Source organism: Talpa europaea (assembly GCF_964194135.1).
Source record: "Talpa europaea genome assembly, chromosome: 16".
Classification (NCBI taxonomy): Eukaryota; Metazoa; Chordata; class Mammalia; order Eulipotyphla; family Talpidae; genus Talpa; species Talpa europaea.
Window position 1 is genome coordinate 25226577 of NC_140084.1, and position 13934 is coordinate 25240510.

Genomic DNA, 13934 nt, shown 5'->3' on the forward strand with positions numbered 1-13934 from the left:
AAGACACCCCTTGATGCCCTGAATTTTATTTTTTAATCAACTTAATTGAGGTACAATTTCCATATAAAAAAACTGCATCCGTTAAAGTATAACCTTTGATGAGTTTGGCAGATGCATGCACCCCTGAAAGCAGCACCTCAGTTGAAATGGAATATTACCTTGACTCCCCAAAGTTGTCTGGTACCACTCTGCAGTCCCTGCCTCCCCCAGCCTTGGCCTGGGAGACCACTGATCTCCAGGCTGTGACCAGAGGTTAGCTTGCATTCTCTGATTTCACCTAAGTGGGGTTTTGCAGCCAGCTTTCCTTGGTGTCTGGCATCTTTCATTCAGTGTAATTATTTTGGTGTTTCTCGACGTGGTTTGTTCATTTTCACTATCAAGGAGTTTTCCATTGTATGGGATGGAGGATAAAAGTAGAATATTTGGAAAGGAGGCATCACAAGGCCAGAAACTGCTCACACAAGGCCAGAAGCTGGAGGTGGGGGTAGAAATGATTAACACAGCCATTAAACAAGCTATGGAAAAGCAAGTATCCAGGGGTTCAGACCAGAGGTGGGGGGTATGGAGGGTGAGAATCCCTAGTCCTTCCAAAGTGACCTAGTCAAACCAAAGGTAGAAAAAATCCTTAGGTGCCAAATCTAGAAATAATTTAACAGCAGTCAACAACCCACCAAGGCGTGAACTCCCCCTGCCAAAAGAGAAGACTACATCAGTGCAGTTTCTGCCCTGGCAAGATGTAGCCCTTCTGCCCACCTGTGACGATGCTGGTCTCTCTTCTAACAAACCTGTCCCTTTCAGGGACAGCTCTTTCTGCCCATTTGTATTGTGATCCCCAGGAAAAGGGGAAATTCCATGTTCCTTGCCCCACCCAAGGTAAGCGTGGAGCTGAGCAGGGGAAGCGGAAGCTGGAGAGGAGACTGGAGAAGGAAGGAAGCAGGATGGAGAGCCAGGAGGCCTGGAGGAGGCACATGGAGCAGAGAGACACGTTTGCTTTTTGGTCCTGGATGGGTTGAAACAGACATGGGTGAGAGACCCGATGGGAGGTTAACAGCAGCACTTTGATTTTGATTGTGATTTTGCGCTTTTTCTTCCAGACTTGTCTGGCCCCTTCTGCCCCTTTCCTATGAACCCCCACCAGAAGGTGCTTTAGACTTGTGGCAGGCTTTTGGGCTTGCTTTGTGACCCTATTTGGCTGGACATTTACCACTAGGGGATGGGTGACTTCGGATGCCTGATTTGGAGACTTTTTCTTCCCCCTTCTTCCCCTTTTCTGTATTGCACACTAATGGTAGTAAAATTCCTTTGCATTAAAGGTCTTAAGTGTTAGAGTGTGTTTTGTCTTAATGTTGTGGATGGCAGAATCTATTTAGAGCAGGCAGTTTTGGGGTTTCTGGGGTGCCTGTCTCACTGCCCTATAACAGTATCTGTGCAAGCATCATTTACTTCCTTTCTCATTATAATAAATCTGCCCTTTTTTAAAAAAAAAATTATTTATTTATTTATACAAGCACTGGGTACAGTCAGAAGTGCGGGCGGGTGAAAGATAATTCACCAGAGCCAGAGCAGGGAACAGAACAGGCAGACTGACGAAATACGCTGCTGGGGGGAGCAGTGGGGTGGCAGGAGAGGTCTGTCGCGCCATGTGGGACCCTCGCCGGTGGCTGGGACCCTCGCCGGTGGCTGGGGATCGAACCGGCGCTGCAGAGGCTGTGGGCAGCCTCACAGCCCAGAGCTCAATCGCTGCGCCACCTGGGGAGGCCCTAAATCTGCCCTTTTAAATAAAAAAAAATGTAGAGTATCCTACAAAACCTTTCAGAAGTCAAAAAAGATGTAAAAGGAAGACATAATTACCACATATAAAGATGGAAACTTTGTTAGCATTCCCAGACCCCCAAAAATAATCTACCAAATTATAAAATAAATAAATAAGTATATACATAAATAAATGAATGTATGTCTGTCTCGTGGGGAACTCGCCTGGGGAGATTCGCATCAGAGCTGAAAGGGGAGCTCTGATGAAACTATTCTCAGAGGCAACCCAAGACCCCCCTCTCTGAACAAAACACCTCCAAACCGACATCAGTGTGGATATCAGTTCCCCTGTTGTTGTCATTTATGTTTTTCCAACATTTGACTATTATTGAATAAGCAACTAACATTCATCTATGGGTCTTTCTATGACCATATATTAGTTTTCGATCACTGCTGTGACAAATTGCCATACTTTCAGTGCTGAAAAATACCCATGTATTACCTTACACATCTGGACGTCAGAAGTCTGGATCCAGGGAGGTTCAATGGGACTCTCCTTAGGGTCATGTAGGGCTGAAATTAAGGAGCTGATAAGGCCCTTATCTAGAAGCTCTGAGGACAGAGTCCATATCCACATTCACTCTGTCCTTGTAGCTATAGCACTTCTTTCCTTGTAGCTCCTAGCCCAGCCAAGCTTTGCTGACTCTGCCCTCTGCATCTGCACAGGGCCCCTACTTCTTAGAGCACAGCAAATCTTTCCTATACTCAGAATCTCTCTGACTTCTCCCTGCTGCCTGTCTTCTGCTTCCAGCTAGAGAAAACTCTCTGCTTTTAAGAACTCTTGTGATTAGATTTCCCCACCTTGCCATATTCTCAGGGGGTGAACATCTTAGGAGGCCATTTTGTCTACCACAGGGTAATGTTTAAATTCCTCTTGGGTAAATACAGAAAAGTGGAATGGTGGGCTTGCATGGCCAGTATATGTTTAACTTTAAAATATTTTTTAAAAAATTTAAATATTTTCCAGAGTGCTTATATATTTTGTATTCCCACCAGTAATATATTAACATTTCATTTGTTCTATACCCTTGTCATCTCTTGGCATTGTCAGTCTTTTTGATGTTAGCCATTCTCATATTTCACTGCACTGTGATATCTCTTTGCACTTATATTTGCATTTCCCTCATTAAATTATGATTTGGGGTTATTTTTATAATTTTCTTTTATGAATTGTCTGCTTAAGTATTTTGCCCACTTTTTCCTCTGGTTATCTTCTTTTTTTTTTAAAGATTTATTTATTTATGCATACAAGTGCTGGGACACAGGCCAGAGATGCAGGGGGCGAGAGAGCTCACCAGAGACAGAGCCGGGAACAGAAAGAACAGGCAGACTGACTGAAACACACTGCTGAGGGGAGCAGCAGGCGAGACAGGAGAGGTCTGCTGTGCCAATTGGGTTGCTCCCTGGCCAGCCGGGTATTGACCTTGTTCTGCAGAGGCTGTGGATTGCTTCACAGTGCGGTGCTTAACCCCTGGGGCCACCAGGGATGCCCTCTGGTTATCTTCTTATGACTGTTATAAGGATATTTTACAAGTCCTGGGCTTACAGACTTTGGGAAATATGTATTATGAATATTTCTCTGTCATTTACATTTTCATTTTGTTAGAGCATTTCCAAGAGCAAGCAATTAGAACTATAATAATGCAAAGTATTATTTTTTTTCTTTTATGGTTTGTGCTTATTGTATCCTAAGAAATCTTTGCTTACCTTAAGGTTGCAAAGATTTTCTTTTATGTTTTTTTTCTATTTTTTATAATTTACAATGTTATTTTTAGGCCTATCATCCATTTCAAGTTTATTTTGTATATGACATAAGAGTCAATCTTTTTTTCTTTTAGAAGTTCAGTTTTTCCATTTGTTGAAAACTTTCTTTTGTCAAAAAATAACTGAAAATATGTGAGTTTCTACTCTTGGACCCTATATTCTGTTACATTTTTCATTCTTTTGATAGTAGCTCTTTATTGTTACTGCAGATTATAGCATGGCTTGAAATCAGGTAGTATAAATCCTCTGATTCTGTTTATCTTAAAAAAATTGTTTACTGCAGATCATTTATATTTACATGTATTTTTTAGAATTAGCTTGTTAATTTCTACAAAAAATATCACTGAGATTCTTCCTGGTTTTGCCTTAACTCTATAGGTTTATGCATTTAGGGAGAATTGACATATTAATAGTATTGATACTTTGAATGAAGAAATGATTTATCTCCTCATTTATTCAATTGATGAAGACTTGCATGTCTACTTATATGTATTTCAAATTATTTTACATTTATTGGTGAGATTTTAAATACGTTTAAAGTTTCATTTTGGAATTGTTTGCTGCTAGTATTTCAAAATGTAATTGATCTTATTTTGTTATATATTTTATGTATTATCCTGGCATCCTTCAACTTTGTAAAATTCCCTTTAAGTCTTGGCAGCTTTATGGCTTCTTTAGAATTCTTTTATAAAACAATAATAAGGTTTCAATAGTTTTTTTCACTTCTCCTTTCCAGTAATTATGTATTTAAATTTATTTCATATTTTATTTTAATTGTATTTTGTTTTACTTTATTTTTGCTTATGTAGCATTTTATTGCAAGAGCAAGAACTCTATATGACATTGAATTTTGTGGAAAACATTCCCTATTTCATCATTAATGATAATTTTAACTGTAGGTTTTTGAAAGTGCCTTTGATGATATTGAAGAAGTTCCCTTCTACTTTTCCTAATTTGCTTAAAGTTTTTTTAATTTAAAAATGTCAAATTTTAGCAAGTGCTTTTTCTTCATTCTTTGAAGTGATCATTTGGTTCTTTCACATTTTACTGTTAATATGGTGAGTTACATTGTTTGATACTTGAATCTTAAATGTGAGTCAGATTTTTGTATTAGATTTTATAGGTTTCATAAAATTAGTTGGAAGTATTAGTCTCCTCTATTTTGTGAAAGGATTGTGTAAGATTGGTGTTACTCCTTCCTTGAAAGTGTAATTGGAATCACGAGTGAAGCAATATGGGGAATGAAGTATCCTCTACTGGAAAGTTTTTTTTTAAAGATTTATTTATTTATTTTTGCATAGAAGAAGAAGAAGTGGGGTGTAGGCCAGACGTGCAGGGGGTGAGAGGATTCACCAGAGACAGAGTGGGGAGCAGAACATGTGAATTTTCTGAAACACACTGCTGAGGGGAACAGCAGGCAAGCCAGGAGAGGTCTGCTGCATCATGTGGGTCAGCTCCCTGTCTGGGGATCGAACTCAGGTCATAGAGGTGATAGCTCTGAGACTTAATCCCTAGGCCACCAGGGTGTGGCCCTTATTGGAAAGCTTTTAGCTACCAATTCAATTTCATTAATAGATTACCATTCATATTTTCTTTATACTGTGTTAATTTTGGCATATGTTTTTAAAGACACTTGTCCAGTTCTTTCCTTTTACCTTCATTAGTCTAGCTCAGTATTTATCAATGTTTCTGATCTTTTCAAAAGCCAAAATAATCACTTGTAGAGAAGATATGAGCCTGACTTGTTGGCCCTGAAGTTTCCCATAGAGTTACCTAGCAGAGCACAACCATGTCGACCAATTCCCAAACACCCCACAGATACAGGAGTGAGAACAGGTGGCTGTTGTCTCAAGCAAATGTGTGTTGGGGGTGGCTTGTGAAGCAGCCATAAATGACTCATTCAAGGGATAAGTACTGCACTTTATTTAACCAGTTCCCCACGGATGGGCATGTAGCAAAGTGACCTGTTCTGAGAAAAGTTTGGCTCATTTTAAAATAAGTATTTTCTCTAAAATTTATTTCTAGAAGAACGAAGAGTCATGAGACTCTTAGAAGAACAGAGTCATGAATTTGTGCATTTAAAATTATAAGACTATTTTTCTAAGTTACACTCATCAGTGCTACAGTGATTCACAGTCCCTCAGCAATTCATAAGCCGCTATTTTTCCTCTTACTTTCTAACACTGAACATTAAAATATTGGTTTTCATCAATCTAATAAATGAAATATAATATCTATTTAAATTTGCATTTCTCTGAGCTGTAGAGAGTTTCAGTAATTTTCCATGCACTCATTAGATGTTTATATTTCTTCTCTGAATTCCCCCTTTGAGTTCTTGGTTCACTTTTATAATAATTATTTTGTCTTTTACTGATTATTTGTAGGCATGTCTTATATATTCTGGACATTAATCTTTTATCTATTAAAAATATTACAAATATTCTCCTTAATATTGAGGCTTCTTTTCAAACTTGAAGTATCTTTTACTGGAGAGAAGCTTAATATATTTACACAGATAAATCTGTTCTTTTTTCCTTTATGTCTGCTAGATTTGCCCAAGCATACTTTTCCCATCCAAAATGAAAAAAGGGGGGAAAAATCATATTTTCTTCTATTACGTTTATAGTATTTTTTATTGTTTTGAATCTTCAAGTCATCTGACATTAGTTTTGGGTTATTATTTTGAGTTAAATATAAGATTCTTTCTCAAAATAATAAGTGGTTATTCCAATGGTGTTCATCAAAAATTCTATTACTACCTCCTCTTTAATTTGAAATGCCAAATTTGTGACAAAATTTTATTTAATGGTTGTTTCTAGAATTTCTTTTCTATTCCACTTTTCTATCATAGTCTTGTGTCAATACTATGCTGTTTGACTAGTGATGTCTTATACATATTTTGGTATTTGCAAGCAAAGCACTCCCAATTGCTCTTTATACAAATTTTTTATCTTTGACATTTACTCTTCCAGATGAACTTGAGAATATTAACAAGTTCATAACAAAACCTATGTGGATTTTGTTTGGGATTACATCAAATATATAGATTAATTTCTAGGGAATCACAGTTTGACCACATTGAATGACTGCATACAATTTATATCTTGACTTTTAGAAATTCTTACCTTAGTGATCTTCAGTAAAAAGTGTTAGATTATCTTCATGTAGGTTTTGCATGGTTCTTAATAAGTTTAATTCTAGAGGTGTTTGTTGTTATTCTGAAATAAATCTATAGTCATGAACTTTTTTAGGGGGGTGATGGTATGGAAGGCCAAAAATCAGGTTAAAAGCATTTGTGATGTGATTCTGTTTTTGGTGAATAATAGATATTTGTGTACACAGAAAAGCAGGGGAACAAGTGCTTGTTTAGACCTCTGAGTCCACTCAGCCCATCTCTTTTAAGGCAATAACCATCTTTTTCTTTTTTAAATTTCTTTTTTTATTTTTGTGTAGAAGAACTAGGATGTAGGCCAGAGGTGCGGGGAGTGAGAGGATTCACCAGAGACAGAGTGGGGAGCAGAACAGGTGGATTGACTGAAATACACTGCTGAAGGGAGCAGCAGGGAGACAGGAGAGCTGCCAGCTGCCAGCACCTGGCACATTGTAGTAGCTCAAAACACCTTTGTGGTCAAGAAAAAGACAAAACTAGGCAGCTGGCCATAGACTTGAGACATATATCAAAGGAGGACAGGGGTCAAAACAGTGGAGGGAAGAACACAGAGGAATATGATGGGGTCACAGGTGACATAGTGGCAAGATAACTAGGGGAATACAACAATGTAAGAAAAAAATAATATAAAAATTAAAATAAAAAACCTTTGTAACATGAATGTGTGAGTGAAATACAGAGATTTCCAAAGTTCCTACACAGAGAGGATGAGAATCTTTGCCCTGAGTGAGTGGAATTATGGATATTTCCTTAAATTCTTCCTGCCTGATTTTTCCTCTTACAATGACATATTACCTTGTACTTAAAAAAAAAAAAAAAAAGGTGATCTTCACTTGGAAAAAGAAGAAAGCCGTAATGAACAAGCACCATAGGTTAACACCTTGTACAACAGTTTAAATGTTAAAAAGAGGAAAAAAATGTGTGCATCCTAAAATGGCCAGGGAAGCAGGTGGCTTGCCTCTCCTGATGACGGGTGATTCCAGCTGTAGAGGTTTGATTTTGAGGTCTGTAAAATGGGATTCTTTTTGCCTCGCCTGGGGGAGGTCTGTTTGCCTGTGTGTGGGTCAAGCTCCAGGCCCTCAGGCAAAGCTGGGCATGGTCAGGAGGACTTGGAGTGAAGCAGGGAAGGTTCTTCTTCAGTCTCTGAGGTTGTTTTTATATTACAATGATGTATGGTACATGTTTCTCTGAGCATGGACTACATTTTCAGAGAGGGCAGAGCGAGGCCCTTAGGGCTGGGAGGGCCACCAGGTCAATAATATATGCAGCTGGCAAAAGAGAACATCGACCTCATCGCCTCTGAGAATAGATGACTGTAACCCTGGAGTCCTGGTTTGCATATAAATAATGAGCAGGATACCCCTTCTATCACTGAAAAGAGAATGAAACAAAAATCAGAAAGACAAATTAGGACAATATAAGGGCATCACTTATAGATCTGTGCAAAGAAATAGAATTCAGCAGATTAATTTTGCTCTTTCTTTTTTTATTTTTTAAAAAGATTTATTTTATTTATTTATGCATACAAGAACTAGGGTGTAGGTCAGAGATTGGGGGAGGGTGGTGTGAGAGGATTCACCAGAGACAGAGTGGGGAGCAGAACAGGCAGGTCTCCTGAAATACACTGCCAAGGGGCGCAGCAGGAGAGGTCTGCTGCACCATGTGGGAAGCTCCCTGGCTGGGGATCGAACTTGTACTGTAGTGGCTGTGGATAGCTTCATAGGTTGTGTCTTAATCCCTTGAGCCACCAGGGAGGCCCCGCTTTTGCTCTTTTTAAAAAGCAGCGCAGGGGCCACCCCGGTGGCTCAGTGGTTGAGCGCTGGGTTGCGAAGCTGCCAGCAGCCTCTGCAGCACCAGTTCGATCCCTGGCCACCGGGCAAGGGTCCCACATGGCGCGCAGACCTCTGCTGTGGCGCCCACTGCTCCCCTCAGCAGTGTATTTTGTCAGTCTGCCTGCTCTGCTCTCCGCTCTGGCTCTGGTGAATTCTCTCACCCTCCCACACTTTTGACCGTACCCAGTGATTGAATAAATAAATAAAATAAATCTTAAAAAAAAAAATAAAAAGCAGTGCGATGTTGGTATTTCTGTGCCTGAGATTTTATATATATTTATATTTTCCTTGGTACGATTATTATCAAGTAACAAAAATATGATGATTCCCAGGATGAAGACCGATCAGTCATCAGTCATAGCCTTGGGCATCAGTCAGAGCCTTCTTAACTCTGCCGTGGCTCAGAGACTTGGTCCCATTGATGATGTGCCTCCACTGGCAATAACCTGGGGATGAAGCCAAGGGTGTGAGGTTCTGCTCTCCTCTCCAAGGCTGGCACCATAGGGTACATCTCATATACCACCTGTAAATGTTAAAAAGAGGGGAAAAAAATGTGTATGTGGGGGGGGACTAGGGTGTACATGGGAATTTCTATAACTTTCCCTCCATTTTGAAATTTTATCTTTTAAAAAACATCTTTTGGGGGCCTCCCGGGTGGTGCAAGGGGTTAAGCACAACATTGTGAAGCTATCCGCAGCCACTGCAGCATGAGTTCAGTTCAATCCCCAGCCAGGGAGCTACCCACATGGCGCAGCAGACCTCTCCTCTCTCGCCCGCTGCTCCCTCAGCAGTGTGTTTCAGTCAGTCTGCCTGTTCTGCTCCCCGGTCTGTCTCTGGTGAGTCCTCTTACCCCCACACCTCTGGCCTGTACTCCGGTTCTTGTATGCATAAATAAATTTTTTTTTTTTAAACTATGTTTTTATAATGGAGGGAAAAGAATGAAAGGGCACCTGGTACGGTCTAGTCTCTCACCACACTGCGTGGGAAATACAAGGGCTCTGACCTGGGAATAGGTTTTATAAAGCAATCCAGAATCTTCCAGGAGCACCCTCTGGTGCTCATTCATTATGGTTTTCTTTTTTTTAAGTATAAGGTAATATGCATTATAAGAGAAGAATCAAGAAATACAGCCAGGCAGGAAGAATTTAAGGAAATTCGTAATTCCACACCCAGGGAAGAGTCTCATCCTCTCTGTGGAGGGTCTTCACACAGCCTCGGGGCTGCTGGAACTGGATGCACCTGGATTTCTCTCTAAAACCTCTTCTCAGGTCAGAGCCCTTGTATTTCCCATGCAGTTTAGTGCAGGTCTAGACCATACCAGGTACCCCATTCATTCCTTTCCCTCCATTAGAAAGAGATACTTTTTAAAAGATAAAATTGCAAAATCAAGGGGAAGTTACAGAAGTTCCCGTGTACACTCTGCCCTCATATGTGCAGAGCTCCCCAACTACCAACATTCCCCATCAGTGTGGTGCACTTGTTCCAACTGAGCACACACACACGGCACTTCATAATCACCCAAATTCTATAGTTGCATCAGAGTTCACTTTTTTGAGTTGTACCTTCTGTGGGTTTGGGCTAATGTACCGCGACATGTATCCATCATTATGGCGCCATAAGGAGTGTTTCACTGACTTACACTTCTCTGGTGCAACCTCTGATCTTTCTGCTATCTCCACAGCTTGCTTCTTCAGACTGTCACATAGTTGGAACCATATATTTGCAACCTCTTCAGATTGGCTTCTTTCACATAGGAAAAAGCATTGAAGTTTCCTCCATGGCTTTTCATGGTTTAATTGCTCATTTCTTGTTAGCACTGATTCCGCCAATGTCTGGATATACCAGTTTACTTACCCACTCACCTACTGAAGACTTTCTTGGTTGCCTCAACGTTTTGGCAATTACGCAAGAAGAACCTCTGTAAATATCCGCATGCAGGTTTTGTGTGGACATGTTTTCAGTCCCTTTGGGTAAATACCAAGGAGCATGATTGCTGGGTCATACGGTGAAAGTATGTTTGGTTTTGTAAGAAACTGCCAAGCTGTGGCCCGGAATGGCTGTTCCTCCTGCCTCCCCATCAGCGATGAATGTGAGCGCCTATTGCCCCACATCCTCACCAGCATTTGCTCTTCTATATTTTGGCCACTGTGATGGGTGTGTAGAGGCATCTTGTTGTTTTACCTCCTACTATTTTATTATTTTAAATTTAATTAATTGTTTACAATTAAATTTATCTATTTTCTTGCATCATTATTCATTTGGGTACAGTGTTTGATTTCTCCCCTTAAATGTAGTCCCCATAGATCTCCCCCCATCATAGTACCCATGACCCCTCACCACAGTCCCTTGTGCTTTTCCATTCCCTGTTTTGAACCCTTCCCTAATTTTTTATTACAAAAAATATTAACATGGGAGAGTAGATGGAATAGTATATACCCCTGTCCCATGCCCAAACCGTAGCTTCCATTCATGACCCATTTTACATCACACCTCCTGCTTTTTACAGTCCTGTGGCATGGGGGGCCAGAAGTGCTGGGGAGAGAAACCCAGGCTTGTGCAAAATCCCAGGGCTCAGAGACTCAGGTCTGAATCTCCATAAGACCATGACCTTGTCAAAGCAGGGAGAGAGGGTGCACTAGGCTGGGATGGAAACCTCTCGAGACCACAAGAGCCATCTTCAAATTTTGGCAAAGCAATGAAGGAGCAGAGGAAATAAATTTTAAAAGTTTGGGAACTCCAGGGAGATGAATTCAGGGTACAGTTAGGGAAGAATGTGCAACACTCAGAAAATAGTGTGGAAAGATACTTATGAAACTGTGAGACCCTCTGTGGGGTGGGACCAGCACAAGGGCTGTCTTCTAGGCTCTTCCGTCTTACCTGCAATGATTTCATTATTTATTTAAAAGGGAATACTTTCAAGCTTTTCCTCTAGTAAGAACAATTTTAAAGAAGGCATCTCTCTCAATGATGGCCTCTTTGGAAGCTTCCCATCATCAGAGATGTTGGGAAGCTGCTGGACATGATAGGATTACCCAAGCGAGACTGGAAGCTTGTCCAGTTACAGAGGTCCTGGTACAGCAGGCCTGGGGCAGGGCCAGAAATTCTTTTTTTTTTTCAAGTTCCACAAAATTTCAAATATGACTCAGTTTTTGATAACATTTAGGAATTATTAATACCCAATGGATACATGAAAATTTGCTCAACATATTGAATCACCAGGGAAATGCAAATCAAAATCACCATGTTATCTCCCCAGCCCACCCTCTGGCATTGCCATTATCAAAACCCAAAAGAGGGGGCCTCCCTGGTGGCCTAGGAGTTTAGTTTCATCACTTCACCACTAAGACCTGAGTTCAATCCCCGGCCAGGGAGCTGACCCATATGGCGCAGCAGACCTCTCCTGTGTCACCTGCTGCTCCCCGTAGCAGTGTATTTCAGTAGATCCACCTGTTCTGTTTCCCACTCTGTCTCTGGTGAATCCTCTCACCGCCTGTACCTCTGGCCTAAACCTCAGTTCTTCTACTAAAAAAAAAAATAAATATTTTTTAAAAAGATAACAGTGTTGGTAAGAGTGTGGAGAAATTGAAAAACCCTTGTGCACTGTTCGTAGAGATGTAAAATGGCCCAGCTGCTGCGGAAAATAGTATGTTTTTTAAAAAAAAAACCTTGAACATAGCTCCGCCAGATGATCTAGCAACCCCATATGTTTCAGTTATTAAAGAATTAAGGTCAAGATCTCGAAGATATATCTGTGTTCCCTTGTTCATGCAGCATTTTTCACTGTATGGGCAAGTTGTGTAAAGAATAAACTGTCCACTGATGGATACAGAGATAAGGAAAAGGTGGTGCATACACGCAATGAACTATTCAGTCTAACGAAGAAGGGGATCCTGCCAGATGTGACAACTGGATGAAAGGAGAACACTATGCTAAGTGAAGTGACCGGTCACAGAAGGACAAATCCATATGATCCACTTACCTGGGGAAAAAACAGTCAAGGGCATGGAAGAGGAAGGTAGAATGGTGATAGTGGTGGTAGAAGTTGCTATTCAATGGGTATAAAGTTTCAATCATGCAAGCTGAGTAGGGCTGGAGACCTGCTGGCCAGCATGGTGGCTACACAGCCGCTCAGTGTCTCCCCATAGTTAGTTTCCAGTAACCTCTCCAAAGGCGGCTGTATGTAAACGGGGGCAGGAAACATGGTAGCTCCCCCATTCATAAAGCTGCCTCATTACACCATCGTTGGCACCCTTGACCCAACGTATTGAGCATCTTTGCAAAAGCAAGACCATAACTTTTGTTAAAAAAATAGTTTTAAGTCTGATGTCTTACTTCATCCTATTTAAAAAAATTCCCTGAGGTTGGCCAAGGTTTTTCTTCACACTTCCTTCCTTTCTTTATTTTCCTTTCCAATTCATTTTTTTTTCAATAAGAAGTTTAGATGGAGATCTATCTAGTTTTTCACAGGTTCAATAAGAAATTCAGTTTAAGCCATTCAGCGGTTTCCCAATTCAATAGCAGCTCAACCAATACACCTGCATTATGGCTTAACCAAGAGCCTGAGATGATTACTCCCAGCATGAGACACGGCTAAAGGAGAGACTCACTGCACATTACTACAACTTTGGAGGGCTGTGGCCAGGGGTTGGGGTGTGTTTTGTTTTACAGTGTACCTCTCAAGATATGTGGACGTTTTCTTGCAGTTGGTGGTACTGATCTAACTCATCCCATGACCAACTCATCTTTTCATTGGAGGCTTTTGTCTTTTGAGGTAGTAAGTGCTCTAATAGCATTTAAATGCTTGACCATGCTCACCAAAATGCATGTTATTTATTTTGGCTTCCAAGATTTCCTTAGCAATAATTTGTACTTTAATGCTTATCAAGAGTCTCCCTTTTTTATAACAACACGGAAGACAGAAGCTAGAGGCAGAAATACCTTTTTCTGAAACTCAGGACTGAAAAAATAGCAGAGAGGGAGGGCTTATTATTAAGAAACTAGAACCCAAGTTTCCCACCCACAGAGCAGTACAGAGCAGCAACTCGAAGTGGAAACCCAAATCTCAAGTTGGAAATCTTTAACACAGTAAGACTCTGGAGAATGCCTATTCAACTACCAGGCGGATGCCCCCTCCCGCTAGCAGAGAAGGGACACTGGCGACTACAAAACACCCCAATGTCACAGCACAGGACAGAACAGGAGCTGAGCACAGCATACCAGAAGGTATTGAAAGCAAAGTCTCAAGAGGAGACCAAAAGAAAAGACAAATGCCTTCTTTTGAGTGCAAGAGTTAGGCTTTAGGAGAAAATGTAAGAGGGGCGCTTGGCTGCAGCCTCCTCTGCACTCCTGAGCGGCTG